Raw genomic sequence first — 15,206 nt, forward strand, 5'->3', positions numbered from 1 at the left:
GCCTGAAAACATACTGATTGCTCAGTGAACAATTAGATGGCAGCAATTCCAAGAGATATTAAATCATGATTTTAATATCACCACATACCGAAACACAGCGGAACCTTCCAACACAAGAAGTGAGTTTATCTCTGAAAAACAAACATACATGATTTGCTTTTAAAAGTACAGTACTTTAAATTATATTGTTATGGATTTTTTTCAGCTGAATCATAGTTTTTAAAAGAGGAGTTCAAGAAATAATCAGGAAATGAAGAAAACAGTTGATCTCCTATGAGTCTATCGTCTGCTATTTCTGCTTGGTAAGGTTTTTTTAAGCTTAAAAAAAGTTTTTATGAAAATAAAACAGAGATACCAACACAATAAAACACATCTGGAGGCCACTTGGTGACAATCAGGCTACTTTTTTTCCAACCATTAGCTTTCATGGAAAGCTCTTACAGTGTTAAAGCAAATGTCATAAAAGTCATTATATAAAGTTGTCTAAACACTTGAGGCTGAAATGGAAACCTGGCAGTGAAACCGAAGAGTAAATAAATTTAGATTGTGCCAACGTAACAATGAAAAGACACAGTGTAAATACCTGGCTGGTTGGCCAGGTAAATGCAACATTGAAGGAGGAGAATAGAAAGCTCTTATTCAGCAGCTTAAGTCAAACACAGAGAAGACAGACAGGATCACCGTTAAATTGTCAAAATCTGTATCTTATTTCAGATTGAAACTAAAATTTTATAAAGTTGGCAATAAGTCCATGACCAAGAGCATAATTACCCTTAGAGCTAAATATAAATACATGCAATTCACTGAGCAGCATGCTTGCCTCATGCTTCCTGCCTTTGCACATACTTTTCTCTCTGCCTAAAATGAGTCATTCTCCAATTCTAATGGCTTGACTAACTCATGTTCAGTCGTTCATACCCGGCTCAACTACCTCCTCCTCTCAGAAGCCTTCCTGGACAATCCAAGCAGAACAAACGGCTTCTGCCTTTGCCTTGTGCCACTACTATACCTAGTACCTTTCTCTATTCCTGCCTCTGCCACAATATTTTTCAAGTAAGTGCTTAAATGTCTTCCTTCCCTACAAAACGCTGAGCTATTTAAAGACAGGAACCACACTTAGATAATGTTTGCGTTCCCAGAGCCTAACGCAGTGCCTGGCAAACCACAGGGGCTCAATAGAGGTGTGCTGAAATGAAAATGATGCTCCCAAACCGAAATAAAAATAGAAAAGTTTACCATGAAACGGTAAATGCATTTGTAAGTGCATGTGAATGCATCCGTAAGTGTAATTTCTTCTTACTCTCCAGAGAAGAGATACGGTGGCAGAGAACATGCAAAAGAGCCGCCATCACTTTGAAGCGAATAAATGGTCAGGAAAAGAGGCAGAAGATGAAAGGTTCTGTCTACCCATTTTAGGAGCTAGAACAACAGAAACCACTGTGCACTGTTCCTAAAACATCTCTGCAAAAGTGTGCCAACTGTAACCTGGAGGGCTGGCCTGTAGACCAAGGCGCATCTGCGACTTTATTTCTATTCCACCCTCTAACAGTCTGCTGAGGAGGCCCACAAAGGTGTCATTAAGAAATGGAATGCTTTCCTGCAGTACTTTCACACACTCATTACCATCTGATAGCGTTTGATCTTTGAGTCATGGCTGAAGTGACCCAGATTCCAACTGGTGATTATTAATGTCACATTTATATAGTCTTTCCTTTTGGAACAGCACTTCATAGTCACTTACGAATCTGCCGGGAGACACGCCATGGCTCATTGCTGTGTTCCTCTGAACAGTTCACGAACTCCATCTTCTTAGATATAACACAGATGGTATAATACTTCCCGGTGGGCCATTTGTAACTTCAGGCTCAGCCTAATTAGAATGTGAATAAGATCCAAGGTCCTGAGAATTTGCTTAAAAGTTAGTGATTTAATTAATCACAGTGCTACAAAAATGGAACACTCAGGTCTATAGGTATGGTGACATGCCAACATGTATTTATGATTAATACAGAAAGAGTTTCACCATATACTGGGTATTTATACCAGCTTTTATTTGGGGAGTGGGGGAGATAAGAATATTATTATGGTTTTAAAAAATAATAGGAATGTAACTAAAATGGATGTTGGGCTATTTTTATTTTCCAGCAAACCCTCTCTAAACCTCCCAAAATTAATCGCAATTTGGTCAATGGACATACACATTTTAAATAAAGTTATCATTACTATGTGATTTCATAAATAACAGAACACACTACTTTCAGTTCTACTTTATAAATTTTCCACATTTCCCATGCATAAAGGGTACTCACATTTTTAATTTTTATTATGAATATAAGTATGTCATTGTTGTAACCTCATCAGATTAATAATTTATTCTTAATATTACTGTAATTTTTTTAGCCCCTCATATTAAACTATAATGTAACCTATTAAACCAGACTTTTGGTAAGGGGAAGTGTATATTTTCTTAGGTCTTTAAAACACAGATATTGTTGAATTTTGAATTGGCCACACTGAAGCATGAATAAAGACGCCACTTTTTAAAGTTGTACCTGGCTAATATGAATAATTTTGAGTAGATTGTTAAATAATTCTAGTCAGGGACTTAGGTAGTGATGATAATTAATAATAAAAAATAATAATCTCAGTTCCATTTTATTATCTATCCCCCTGAAGTAACAGCCTCCAAATCCACTATCTTAGAATTAGGAAATTTTGAGCCTAAAAAGTCATCAGGCCCCTTACTTTATAACTGAGGAAACTGAGGCACAGAGTGGGTAAGAAGTCCAAAAATTAAGTGACTCATCCAAGATCACATGCAAGTTAGTAGGAGAGACTATAATTATCTAAAAGCATTTAATATAGCACAAATACAAACAAAGCAATATTTACAAAATAATAAAACATCACTCAACAATTTTAGATAAGCTACAAGTGCATATTTTCCCTCTCTTTCTTTTGTTTCTTTCTTTCTAAAAACTGAACTGCAAACGTTCATTCATTTAGGAACTGTCAAACCAAAGCTCCTTAGGCAGCTGCATCTGGAACTAACAGGCAGCTTCTTCATCAGTAAATTGGGCCTAACCTTGGGTAGTCCTCCACACAAAGATGCAGGGAAGGTAAATGAGATGAATCTGGAAGTGCTTTCTGTCCTTCGGGGGTATTAGTCTTATTATTAGTAAAGACCTCTCGAGTTAAAACATGATAATTTCTGGACAAATAAGTTGGCTCAGCTCCTTAATAGGAAAGCTGACTCACTGCCAATTTAGCCCTGGAACTTGAGACATTAAAATAATAATTTCAAGCCAACTAGGTTTCCTAGCAAGCTGGCTGAAATCACTTAGAGGATTAGCTTTTCACCTCTGGAATTTAAGTCAGAGGATTTGGGGAGTGAAAGACAGTCAGTCATCCCTGTTTTAACATACAAGGCAACACCACAAGTCTGCCTGAAGATACTGCCTGTATTTTTTTCAAAGGTTACAGAGTAGCATGGGTGCATTATGAAGCGGGAAGGCACACAGCTTCCTTGGTGCGAATATTCAGTCTTGCCTCTAGTAATGTGGCTTCCGTTTGCTATCTGATTGCATATCATTGATCACTTTGTGGTAGAGAGAAGGGAGGAGAGGTAACTGATTAGTCTCTTTCCTCATATTCTACACACTTCTCTGGCTTTATTCATTCAGATAACAGCTCAGAAACTCCATCCTAGCTGCAAAAAACCCCCATAAAACAACACCCAAAAAATCTCTCTTCTAGAAATTTTCACTCATGTAAAAATAGAATACTGGTTTCTACTGGTCTTTATTTTATATACAACATTAAAATGGTCCAAAAATGCTAAGAGGGTGGCCCCTTGCTAACTTTATAGTCCTATTATAAGAGTGAGAACAGAAGCTTAAAACTCTCTAACTTGCTCAGCGCTACATATTATTAGATTGGGGAGGGGACGTTCCAATTCAAAGCATAGATAGTTCCCCATATTTTTTCAGTCATTCATTCTGCAGATATCTATTAAGCACCTACTATGTGCCAGACACTAAGATTGGGGATAAAGCAGTAGACAAGACAGGATAGATATGGAACAGACAGCTATAATAACTAAATATCTGTCCGGATAGTGACAAGTGCTACAGAGAAAAGGGAAGCAGGTTAAGGGTTTTCCAGAGTGCTAAGTGGTGGCTGGGAGAAGACAAGGTGCTGCTTTTTTATATAGGGAGATCAGGGAAGGCCTCTCTGATATAAGATGACTTCCGAGCAGAGACCTGAAAGGATGGAGTGAGCCATGATCCCACTTGGAAAAACCTACACATGTCCTTTAATAGGAGCTTGAAGTCTAGCACAAACAATAAGAATAGCTGTAAACTTCAGGACAGTGAAACCTACAAACAATAAGGCTTTATACAGTACTTTGAACCAGTTCTCAATAGATCTCCAATGATCCTTAAACCCTGTTTAGCTACAGCTTAATCTTTTTCCTGACTAAAATGCCTCACAGTATCTCTTTACATAACCACTACGAAGAGAGAGAGTTTTCCAGTTACATTGTGCAAAGAACCCAATAGATAATTCAGGGAGAAATTTCCACTCTGAGGCCCTGATTATTTGATTTGGCAATGAGCATACAGTAGGAAAAAATGAGCTGAAGCTAGCTGATTTTGCTACTGGCCACGCCTATACAGTGAAAAAGTTCAAAGGAAATTGGACTATTACCAGGTTTTAGAATGATGAGTTTCTAAAGTTCTTCTTTTAATTAAAAAACGAAACAAAACAACAACCACCCCCGCACCAAGAATGGTAAAATACAAGAAAAAGAATCCAGTAAACTAGGTAAGTATCAAATTTCTTCTTTTGCTTATACTATGCAGACACAGCCAGTAGTAATACTGACTAGTTTAAGTTCTTTTTATTTAGTCTATGTTCTAGAGTAATGGTAATAATGGATAATGATAAGAAATAACTAAAATTTTCAAAGACTGAAGAAGAAAAAGCAAAGAAATAAAATGGGCAACAAACTCTTAATCAATTTCTACAAAACTATGCAACCAAGAATTGTCCAATGCTTGATGATAAAACTTTCAGGTGCATCATAGATATTACGAGAAAAACTGAGAGTGTGCTCATCATATTTTATTGAGACTCTGATTTATCTTATCTAGAACAAAAAATATATATACATCATGGCTATGGACCCCTGTATAATATGGATATGGATAGTTTTAAAGCACTTTACATGTTATGAAAGATACAATATGGAATCATGACTGTAAAAGGATCAGAAATAATTGCTGGCTATAAAAGACAATTATAATTAGCTAGTTTAAAGATTACTTCACTAATCCTAAAAAAAGGGGAATCAGCATTTCTGTTGTTGAAAAAGACAAAGGACTTAATCACACACACTTTATTAAGAAATTTGTATTAATAAAGATCCACTTAAAATTTTTGACTTTTGTAACAAAAAATATTTAAAAATAAGACAAATTGTAATAAAGTTGTAAATTTGTTAGATAAGGCTTGAAATCTTTATGATGATATAGTTAGGTTATATTTCTTAAGCTGATACATAAGGATGACCACAGAAAACTGGACATTCATTCATTCAACAGATACAGAAGCCAAAAGGTAAGAAAATACAGGAAAAGCTATGTTTTCATAGGATAAACTGTTTTTTAACAGTACATTAACTACACTTTCAAATAATATGCTCAATATCTTTTTTGTGTCAACCTCCAGATACTTTCCCAGGTGAAGTACCTCTGATATTAAAGCAATGAGACCAACTGTTAATCTGGGGGAAAAAAATCAATACACTATGAATATCCTAAAAATCTGGAAACATAAGGAAAATAACGTATTTATGATGTTGTTTTTCATGTGGACAATTATATCCATTGTTTTAAATGTGGAAACGTGTCTGAAAGGTTGACAAAAAGCATACTGAGCACATTACTTGAAAACATAATGCTATATTTTCAAGAAGTTTCCTGATTTCTTGGGCTCTCTGTATTTGTCAAGTGTCTCATGTGTACCAGGCACTGTATTAGGTGCTGGGTGCGTCACGATGGACAAACATGGCTCCTCCCTCACGTTAATACCATTGACTCACAGGAGCAGAACATCGATCCTCCTGGAACTAGATAAAATGATATGTACAACATTTTGACAGCAACATTAGGAATGAATGTAGCCATTAAGAACAAATCAATGAACAAATAAATGATAAACAAGAGAGAAGGGAAGCAAGGAAGGAAGGGAGGGAGGGAGGAAGAAAAGAAGGAAAGAAAAGCAGTTCAGCCTGGCAGGATTAGAAACATAAAATTTTAGAACTGGAAGGAAATCTCAGAGATCCTCTAATTTAGTGGCTCTTAACCGCCGCTGTGCATTGAATTACCTGAAAAGCTTTTTCAAGCGAAATGTGTAAGACCCCACCCAAAACCTACCGCCTTAAAATCTCTGTGTATTTGTATTTTGAAAAAGCTTCATAGGGATTTACAATTCAAACCTTCGGTTAATATGCACTGATCTAGCCTAATTCTCTCACTTAAAAATAAGGAAACTGAGGCCCAGAGAGGCTGAAAGGCTGACCTGAAATCACACAGCTATATCATAGTCCAAGTTTTCTAATTTTCAGAAAAATATTGTAGAAAAACTATCTTTTTCTGCACTATTAGATCACATCACCAAAGAAGAAGAAACAGGATAAATGGACAAGTATTTGGCCAAAAGTTACGAAACCAAAGTGAAAAAGCCAGTGTCTACAGGCAACACAAACATATAAAGAACCAAAAGACCCATCATACACCATAGGAACCTGGTTCCTTCCCGCTTAAGCAGCCAAGTCAAGCTAGTTTAAAACACTCCCACACAAATATCATTATTCCTATCAGTTTCTCTTTTCAGCACTGCAATAAATAATAATTTTGGTTTCCGTGGGTAAGGAGGGGGAGAAGAAGAGAGCAATTTTTCTGGTTTATTCCTTAAAATTCAGAAGGTTAAAAGAAAATATGTTCCCAATACCTCAATATGCAGAAAGCCTGGTCTGCTTTTAACACGTTTGGCAGTTCTTGAGGACATGTTCTTGGCGATTAGCCTGCCAAGCTGTTTAAGCTTATAGAAGGCCCACAAAGGGAACTTACATGATTAAGTTAGTTAAACACAAACATCTTCTCTGTATATTTTTTTCCCTCCCTTCGCATTCACAAAAAACATAAAAGGCTAAAACATTTCAGAAGTAGGTGAAGGGGGCAAGTTATTTATCACTTCGGCTCCGTTCTCAAGGCTTGTGTAAATAAGAACTAAGGCAGCTCAATGAAATTATTCATATGATCCTTGCAATGAACAAAGCTAAGCATCAGAAAGCAGTTCAAAATTCCTATGAAGCATATGTATTTTCTTACAAGAAACATCTGTGATTCCCTAATGCACTGCAGACCTAACTTTATCTCTTTCTAAAAGTTATGTAACATGCATATACTTCAAGCACTGAACATACTTATTAATTACATAGTCACAGAAGAATTTAAAATGGGTCTCTTTTCGACACACATTATAACAAGTATTTCAACACTAGAGCACTAAGCAGCCTTCTTACATACAATCTAACAGTTCCCTAAATTGTTTGGAAGAGATATTTTAAAGCAAAACAAAATGCCACACTACCTAGCTCTTTTACAGATCCTAACTTAGATTATTCAAGCATGTAAATTACATAGTTGGAAATATCAATTACAGTTAACAAGTTATGAGTTTCTTCAGAAGATTACCATATTATTTGCTTATCAGCGAGATAAAAGAAAAAAAGAAATACAAATTCCTTTGGTGAAACTATAACATGGTCTAAATCAGGTTACTATTATTAGACTGAAAGAGTGGGGGGGGTGTGCGTATGTGTGCATATGCACAAGAGCACGTGCATTCAGAAGACAGCATTTTAACTACGGCAGAGGAGCTGGCCAATATAGAAAAGGGTTTTAATAGACTTTCTATTTCAACCACAGTTACTGTGGGCTTTATCACTATAGCAATGGACCTGGGTGGGGTGGGTGTCTGACAGGCAGGCTGGTGTGCTCAGCTGGTACAGCAACATAAACCTCACTTTACCTCGAGCTGAGCAAATTTCCTCTTAGAAGGTTTGCTGAATTGAAAGACAGCTTCCAAAGATAAAGAAAAAGTCCGAGCATTGGTTGGTGGGCACTTCTTCACAGTACACTGCTATACTTAAGGCCAGCCTCACACCTCCAAGATTTGATCAAAGGCCTCCACTCTCGTTCATTAGGGGTAATACTTTGGATGAAGGCAGTAACCTAACCTCCAGGAACTCAATGATCCCTAGCAGCCTGGGTTAATTTCAGCTGTCTCTACAGGGGCTACATGAAACATGGCATTTACAAATTTGGATTATACAGCACTATTTATTACACGATGGAAGATTTCCAAAAATGCCAGAAGAGATGTTGGCATTTATGCAAGTCAACTACTGTTCAACTCAAAGAAGCACTACATTCTAGAGGATGTTTTTGCCAGGATTGAAAGAGCCTATGTGAAAACACCTTAATGAGGACCATCTTAGCACCTCAGTTATTGGCTATCCTCTAGTCCTAGGTGTTATGTTTCAAATGAGCCAACCAACCATCCTGGAAACAGAACCCCCCAGTCCTGTAACCAACCCCTTCACCCCAAGTCCCGAGAGTGTATACTTTCTTATTTTCAGATTTAATAAGTCAAGTATATCTGGTAACTATTAAAAGATTTAAACCACTACTGTTTTAAAAGGTTTCACTGTTCAGAGATTTCAAGCTCACAGAGGGGGCAGATCTGGAGGGTTTGGTTGCTGTAGAATGGTGCAATTATTTGCTGGTGCCTCCCCCACACCCCCACCATTTTAGGAATATTCTTACTGACCCCTTTATACCCTTTTAATGTGTTTTTAATACATGTTCACAGGCTCACAAAAAGAAAAATAGAATTTGAAGGAAAGACCATACACCCTCTCCAGTGACCTAAAAAGGTAATTATAATGACAGATCTCTAAAAAAGGAGGGGGAAAAACTTGAAAACATTTGCAACTTACAATATGCTATTAGATAAGCTTTTCTTCTTTTCTTTGGGGAAATCTAAGCAGCTGTACCACGTTTCTTTAAAATTTCCTTTACTGAACAGTTTGTTCTACACTTGCAAAGGCAACTGGCCATCCCACAAAACCCGGGCCAATGCTGTCTCACATGAAGTGGTGGCTACTTTATATCAGACTTTTTTTTAAAAGGCAACAAACATGGTGGGGGGGAGGTGGTTGTAAAAAACTTCACAGGAAACCAAATAGCCTTTATTTAAATTAAAAGCAATCACAGCCTGATTCTTGGAACACACTTCCCAATGCTTTTTGGCATGCAGCTGCTCCATGCCGCCAATATTGTGTGTAATTGGAAACATTTCAAACAGAATTGTTACCAAAGTCAAAGACCATAATTGCGAGCTGTGGGATCTGTGCCTCAGAGAAAAGAAGGGCAGCTGAGTGAGCGGGCTGCGGACGTCTACTCCGGGTCTGCATCTGACTGCAATATTTTCACCCGAGTATTGACAAATCTTTCTTTCCAGAGACCCAACAGAGACCCATACACAAAGCAAAAGCTGGTGGGTGCTATAAATCAGTCACTGGGACAAAACTCTTAGAAAGGAGTACATGACTTCAGGATTAGAACAACTGAAATAACACAGCCTCAACTTTTTTTTTTTCCTAAAGTGTAATCCACTAGAAACGGAAGGCATCTCTTCCAAGAGTTCAGCCCAAATCTACCAGTGAGAAAAATGCAACTCCAGTTTAATTGGTCAGTTGTTTTTCAGGCTCACTTAGGACCCAACTTATGAAGGAGTGGAGCGGGAGTTAAGTAAATGTAAATGATGGCTGCTTGCTAGTTTACAGCTCTAAGTTTTAAAATGGTTACATTGGCTTCCGCCTTGGTGCCATTTTTATTTTTAATTTTAAAATCTCTCTTTATAGGGAAATGAACCTAGATAGGTCTAATCAGTTCAGGCTGGGCGATCATTCTTGTTCTTAGAGAGGTCTCTTCATAAGTGACCAAAATACCTTTAGTTTTGTTTAAACAAGCGCACAAAACAGAGACACAGGAAGAACCACTACATTCCCTTTGAGAGGTCTGGTCCCCCCTAGTAACTGGAAATAGTCTGTGCCAGTGGACCACTGGCTCAGGAACGGTTCTTGGAAAAATTGTGTCATGCTGGCACATAGGAAAGTGATCCGATTATTCTGTCATATCTCTGTGCCAGAAGTGTCATGACATCAGCGTGCCTCAACGTGTAAAGCATGTCTCTTCCCCTCATCCCTCCAGGAGAGAGGAGAATAAAGGAAACAAAAGCTTAGGTGGGGCCCCCGAGCAATTTCTGGCCAGGTCTTTTCCACTGTTTCAAAATGTTCCTTCCCCAACACACATGTAGTTAACCTCTGTGACTTCAGTTTGGCATGGCCATAAACAAGGTGTGGTTACTGGTTCCTGGGGGAGCTGAAGTGCTACCCTTGGGTGTGTCCAGGGATGGAGAAGTCCAGAAGCAGGGGACTGTTGCTGTTTCCCCAATGCCATCTCGGTCCCTCGTACTCTGTTCTGGAGCGCTGGCTCCATATGCTGCCGGAGGCTTCGAGGAACTGCACTGATGCTGGACTTGGCACCCGCACTGCTGTACTCTCCTCTCCCAACTCACTTGCTCACAGCGACCTTCTAAAGATATCAGTGCACAATATGGTAACACTTTCTTCTGTGCCCAGAAGAAAAAGCAGTCATAGTCCCTTAAAACACCAACCAAGAAGCACAACTCATTCACTTTCTTAACTCCTCTTTATTGTGGAATAATTACACCTGGATTTAAGCAAATTGAATATTCTCACACTAATAAGAGTTAAACAATTGGTATTATTTCACATAAACTGGAGGAAAAAAAGAGAGCTGTTTCTTCCAAGGAAAAGGAGTGTATCCTGGTCAAGTGGTATACTTAACATTTCCATGCACAGATGAGAATCACTTTGATTTTTTAAATTACTTTCCTTCTTTAAAAGGAAAAATTTACTTTTCATAAACGACTTTAACCAGGAAATTAACTGTAGTAACTAGAATAGTGATAATATTTCCTGAAAATCATTTTCCATTAAATTGGACAACTCAAACTATAGGTATATGCCACTAAAACAGTTACTTAATGACTGGAAAATAATTTTTTAAAATTCTTGTTCCATTTCTTGAGTATTATGAACAATCACTCATAATACTCAACTCTTTGTGTTTTGTTTTCAAGTAACTATAAAAGGTTTTAGAGAAATTCTCTTAATGATATTACTTTTTAAAACTTAGATTTTAGCACACTTTTAAAAATCCTTAAAGAAACTTCAAAATTGAACCTTTCTTTCTTTTGTGTCTTTTCATTGTTATCATAGGAGAGGATATTAGGAAAACCAGATTTTTACCCACATCTGACTCTAAACTTAATAGTTTATCTATTAACCCTATCAGCGTTATTTTTTCTCCCCCGCTGATATTAGATTTTATTTGGGTGACCCAAGCTGACCCATTACAACCCCCTTTATTATAGAGACAAATGGTGGTTCCAGGGACCTTGATTATAAAAACATGAGAAACTTTTTAAGTTTCATTAGTATTGCTGGCAGAACTGATTGAATCTGTCACTTTGGTAAAATATATCACTTTTCTTTTAAAAAACCTATGAACCAACAGGCTCATTCAGTGATAAATCACCAATTAGTACCAAATTAGGATGGAAAAATTAATTTACTAAACCATTCACTCACGTCAATATGGCTACCTCTATGCACTATCCAATTTTTCCTGTCTCCTTCCTCCCCCCCTCCCCATCTCCCGCCCCACTATTCCTTCCTTCCTTCCTACTTTCCTTCCTTCCTCCCTCCCTCCCTCCCTTCCCTTCCCTTATTCACAATAATGAGTCACCACTGTTAGCCATGACTTATTAAAACAGGTATTTTCGAGTTCATCAGCAAGTATGCTAACTCTTAACTGGCTGATGTCCATTTATTTCTAGCACCTTTTCGTTTTAATATGTAGAGCACATGGATTGTTAACCTTTAAATCCTTTGTATAAACATTTCTGGAAGAGCTTGTAAAATATCTCCTTCTGTGTTTCCTGACTCGCCAGTTGATGGCATTTAGAAACCCCCTGGTACCAGCAGGTGCTGTATTTTGCTTTCTTCAAGCTCCAGCTGGGCTACAATGACAGATTCCCATCCCAGGCCAAGCCCAGCCACCTAGGCTAGGACCACATTGGAAGCAAACTGAACCGAGCCCCACCAGACAGCAAGATAAATGGCTGCTGTTTGAGTTTAAAATCCCCTGGTGGGAGTAAATATTGTTCCAGAGAAAAAGGCTTGAGAAATATTGCGTCATCCTTCCAGAGCTGTCTTGATTAAAGCAGAATCTTTGGATTAAGTTGGTGCTCCATTCGAAATGTATCTGTCTTGCTGTCATGGGATTTTTCTTTTCCCCTTCCTGGAGTCTGAAAACAGATATATTGTTGGGGATGGTCAAACAAGGCTGCCGCCCCCCCAAGGGGCTAGAGTCCACTGCTGATAATAGAAGGCGGCGGAACATTGACACTTCACTAGGGAGAATGGAGACAGCAAAGGCTTAGTGGGAAAAGGCCAGTTGTCACCTAAGTGACAGGCAACAGCTGAGCTCACACATCTGGAGCCAACCAGGACAAACATTCAGCAACTCTCACCCGTCTATAGCTTGGGCCTGTCTGAAGGGATGGATGGAAGTTCCCTTCACTCCAAAAGTACATTTAAAAATATCTGATGGTGAACCACACCAATTATATAACATCAACTGCAGACACAGCCTTCCGAAGTACTGATTAAAATTAGGAGGCAGACAAAACTGTACGGCACGCACACATACCATTTCATGATGTATAATCTGTCGTTCATAAAATTCATCCTAAAAGCCACTTACATATGCATGCCTTTTACAGCATAAATGCATCTGAACTCCTCCCGGGGAGGCAAGATCTTTACATGTTCTTTCCCTTCAGGCAGGTTCCCATGGTGTGTACTTCACCTTGTTCACGGCCGCGGTTCTGCCTCCCAGACTCTTTTCAAAATCAGCAACCAAACGTGTTTGGCTTGTGATTCTGAATCCTCCTTAGGCAAGCTGGAACTCAGCGCGGTGCCAGCCATACTCCCTCATCCCCCAGCTCGTCCTTCAGCCTCCCAGAGACAATCTGTGGACAATTTTCCCAAAGTCCCAAAAATAACACGGCACCGCCAACAGTCACTGACGATGCCGTTTGTTTTTCTTAGAGGGTAATGAAAATTTAACAGCTTTCTGCTGCATCCTGAGTCCCGGTCCCGCTAATTATTAACATACTCCCAGTTTCTTCAACTTCTTCTGCCTAAAGGGAGGAAGACGTTCCCATTTTTTCCCTTATACGTGCTACATTCAGAAAACAGTATCGCTGCGGTGGGAGGTCGGGGACGGGGGGGTGATGCACCCCTGGCAAAAAGCAATCGGCCCTCTCCCCGGAGCGTTAGGAGAGAATCAGCACCCTGCCTCCGGACGCCAGTAGGTGACAGGCGATCCTAAGCGGCGGACCCATGCCAACGCACCCTGGCCTCCCCGCGCCCCGCATCGCCCCAACTCTGGGGCCACGGAACGGGTTTCCACGCAGAGGAAAATCAAGGGAAGAGTTGGTTGTGATGCAGCAAACAGGAGCCATGCGGGCAGCCTATGCGAAGCCCTCTTAGTGCTGCAGCCAGTATCTGCTTTCACGGTCTACACAGCACAGCAAACCGATTATACCCTTCTCCCTTGTTTTCTGCGACACTGACCCAGCCTGGGTGTCACAGACTCCCCGCAGTGACATCGAAGGTGCCTGGCCCTTCCCCTGCGGCGCTCGTCCCCCTCTGCCTCCACCGCGCCCGCAGCCCCTCTGCAGAACCCGCTCAGAGCCCGGCTGCCACTCACCCGCGCCAGGGACAGGAACCTCGGCGGGACGGTCCTCGGCGGCGCGCCGGGTCTGCGGGGCTGGGGCCGCGGCGTCAGGGCTGGGCGCGGGCGGGCAGCACGCGCAGCATCGGGAGCCCAGAAAGCGGCCGTGCCGGCGCGGCGGCCCTCGGGGAAGTCAGCGGCGGCGGCGGCGCGCGGCGGGCATGCTCGGGGAGCGCTGTCGGGCGGCGGGGCCGCGGGAGGCGGCGCGCGCAGCGGGCCGAGGCGGGGTGCGCTCCGACCGCCGAGCACCCGCCCCCGGCCGCCGGGCCGGCGCGAGCGAAAACGCGGAGCGCGGACACCGCGGCGGGAGCCGGGCCCGGGCGCGCGCACACGCCCCCGGCTCGGCCCCGAGAGGCGAGGTCGGTGCGCGCCTCCGGGCGCACGGGCGGGCGGCGAGCCGGGCAGGACGGCTCTGCGCGGCCGGCAGGGCTGAACTGGGGTCGGGTTAGCGACTGGACGAAGTTCACCCAGGCGCAGCCCCGGCTCTCAAGGGCAGCTCCCTCTTCTCCTCTGCCCCGCCCCCGATTTTCTGCCTTTTTTTTTTTTTAAAAACCAACAATCTTGATGGATTGAAAGGCAGGAAGGGGGAAGGGGTAAAAAGACCCAATTTCCTCTGATCAAACGGTTTTGGGGTTGCCTCTTTGGGTTTCTTTTCCTTTGGGGCAGGGGCAGTAGTTAATTAAACTCTTAGATTCCTTCCGGCGCCTCGCTGGGGACCCGCTTGGACTCGATTCTATCTCGTATAGTCCCACAGGCTGGGCTGTCTCCACCTCCGAGCAGGAAGCCCAAGATTCAGGCTCTAGTCCGTTCCCTTCCTCTCCTCGACGGTCCAGGTCATCTCACAAAAGACCTCCAAGTATGGGGAGTGCGTGTGAGACCCTCAGCCCACCCCAATGTCCAGAGTCGGACTCAAGTTAGCACGGCACAAAGTCGTGTTCAAGGTATTGATTTGATCCTGGTGATCATTCTTCAGGAGCCAAATTACTCTCCATGTTTTCATTCTGCCCGATTCAGCGCTAGGCTCTCAGGCACCTTCGCCCTGGAGGAGCTGGGACTCAGCCTGCTTGAAAGTTCTGCCCTCACATTTGTGTCACCTTAGAACCCCTCACTTTTTCCGGTTCCAGGTCAGTGTAGTCTCCCATCGTGTGGGTACTATTTCCCCTAAGGTTGTATCAGGCAGAC

General features: G+C 41.3%; 1 protein-coding gene across 1 annotated transcript in view; it reads right to left on the reverse strand.

The window, feature by feature from the left end:
- Window positions 1–14,281, reverse strand: part of PRICKLE1 (prickle planar cell polarity protein 1) — a 103,446-nt gene extending 89,165 nt beyond the window's left edge. The window contains exon 1 of the mRNA XM_014864260.3: window positions 14,001–14,281. The gene's annotated coding sequence lies outside the window, so the exon portion shown is untranslated. The remainder of the gene's footprint in view (window positions 1–14,000) is intronic.
- Window positions 14,282–15,206: the final 925 nt, after the last annotated feature.

Source organism: Equus asinus, chromosome 22 (assembly GCF_041296235.1).
Source record: "Equus asinus isolate D_3611 breed Donkey chromosome 22, EquAss-T2T_v2, whole genome shotgun sequence".
Lineage (NCBI taxonomy): Eukaryota > Metazoa > Chordata > Mammalia > Perissodactyla > Equidae > Equus > Equus asinus.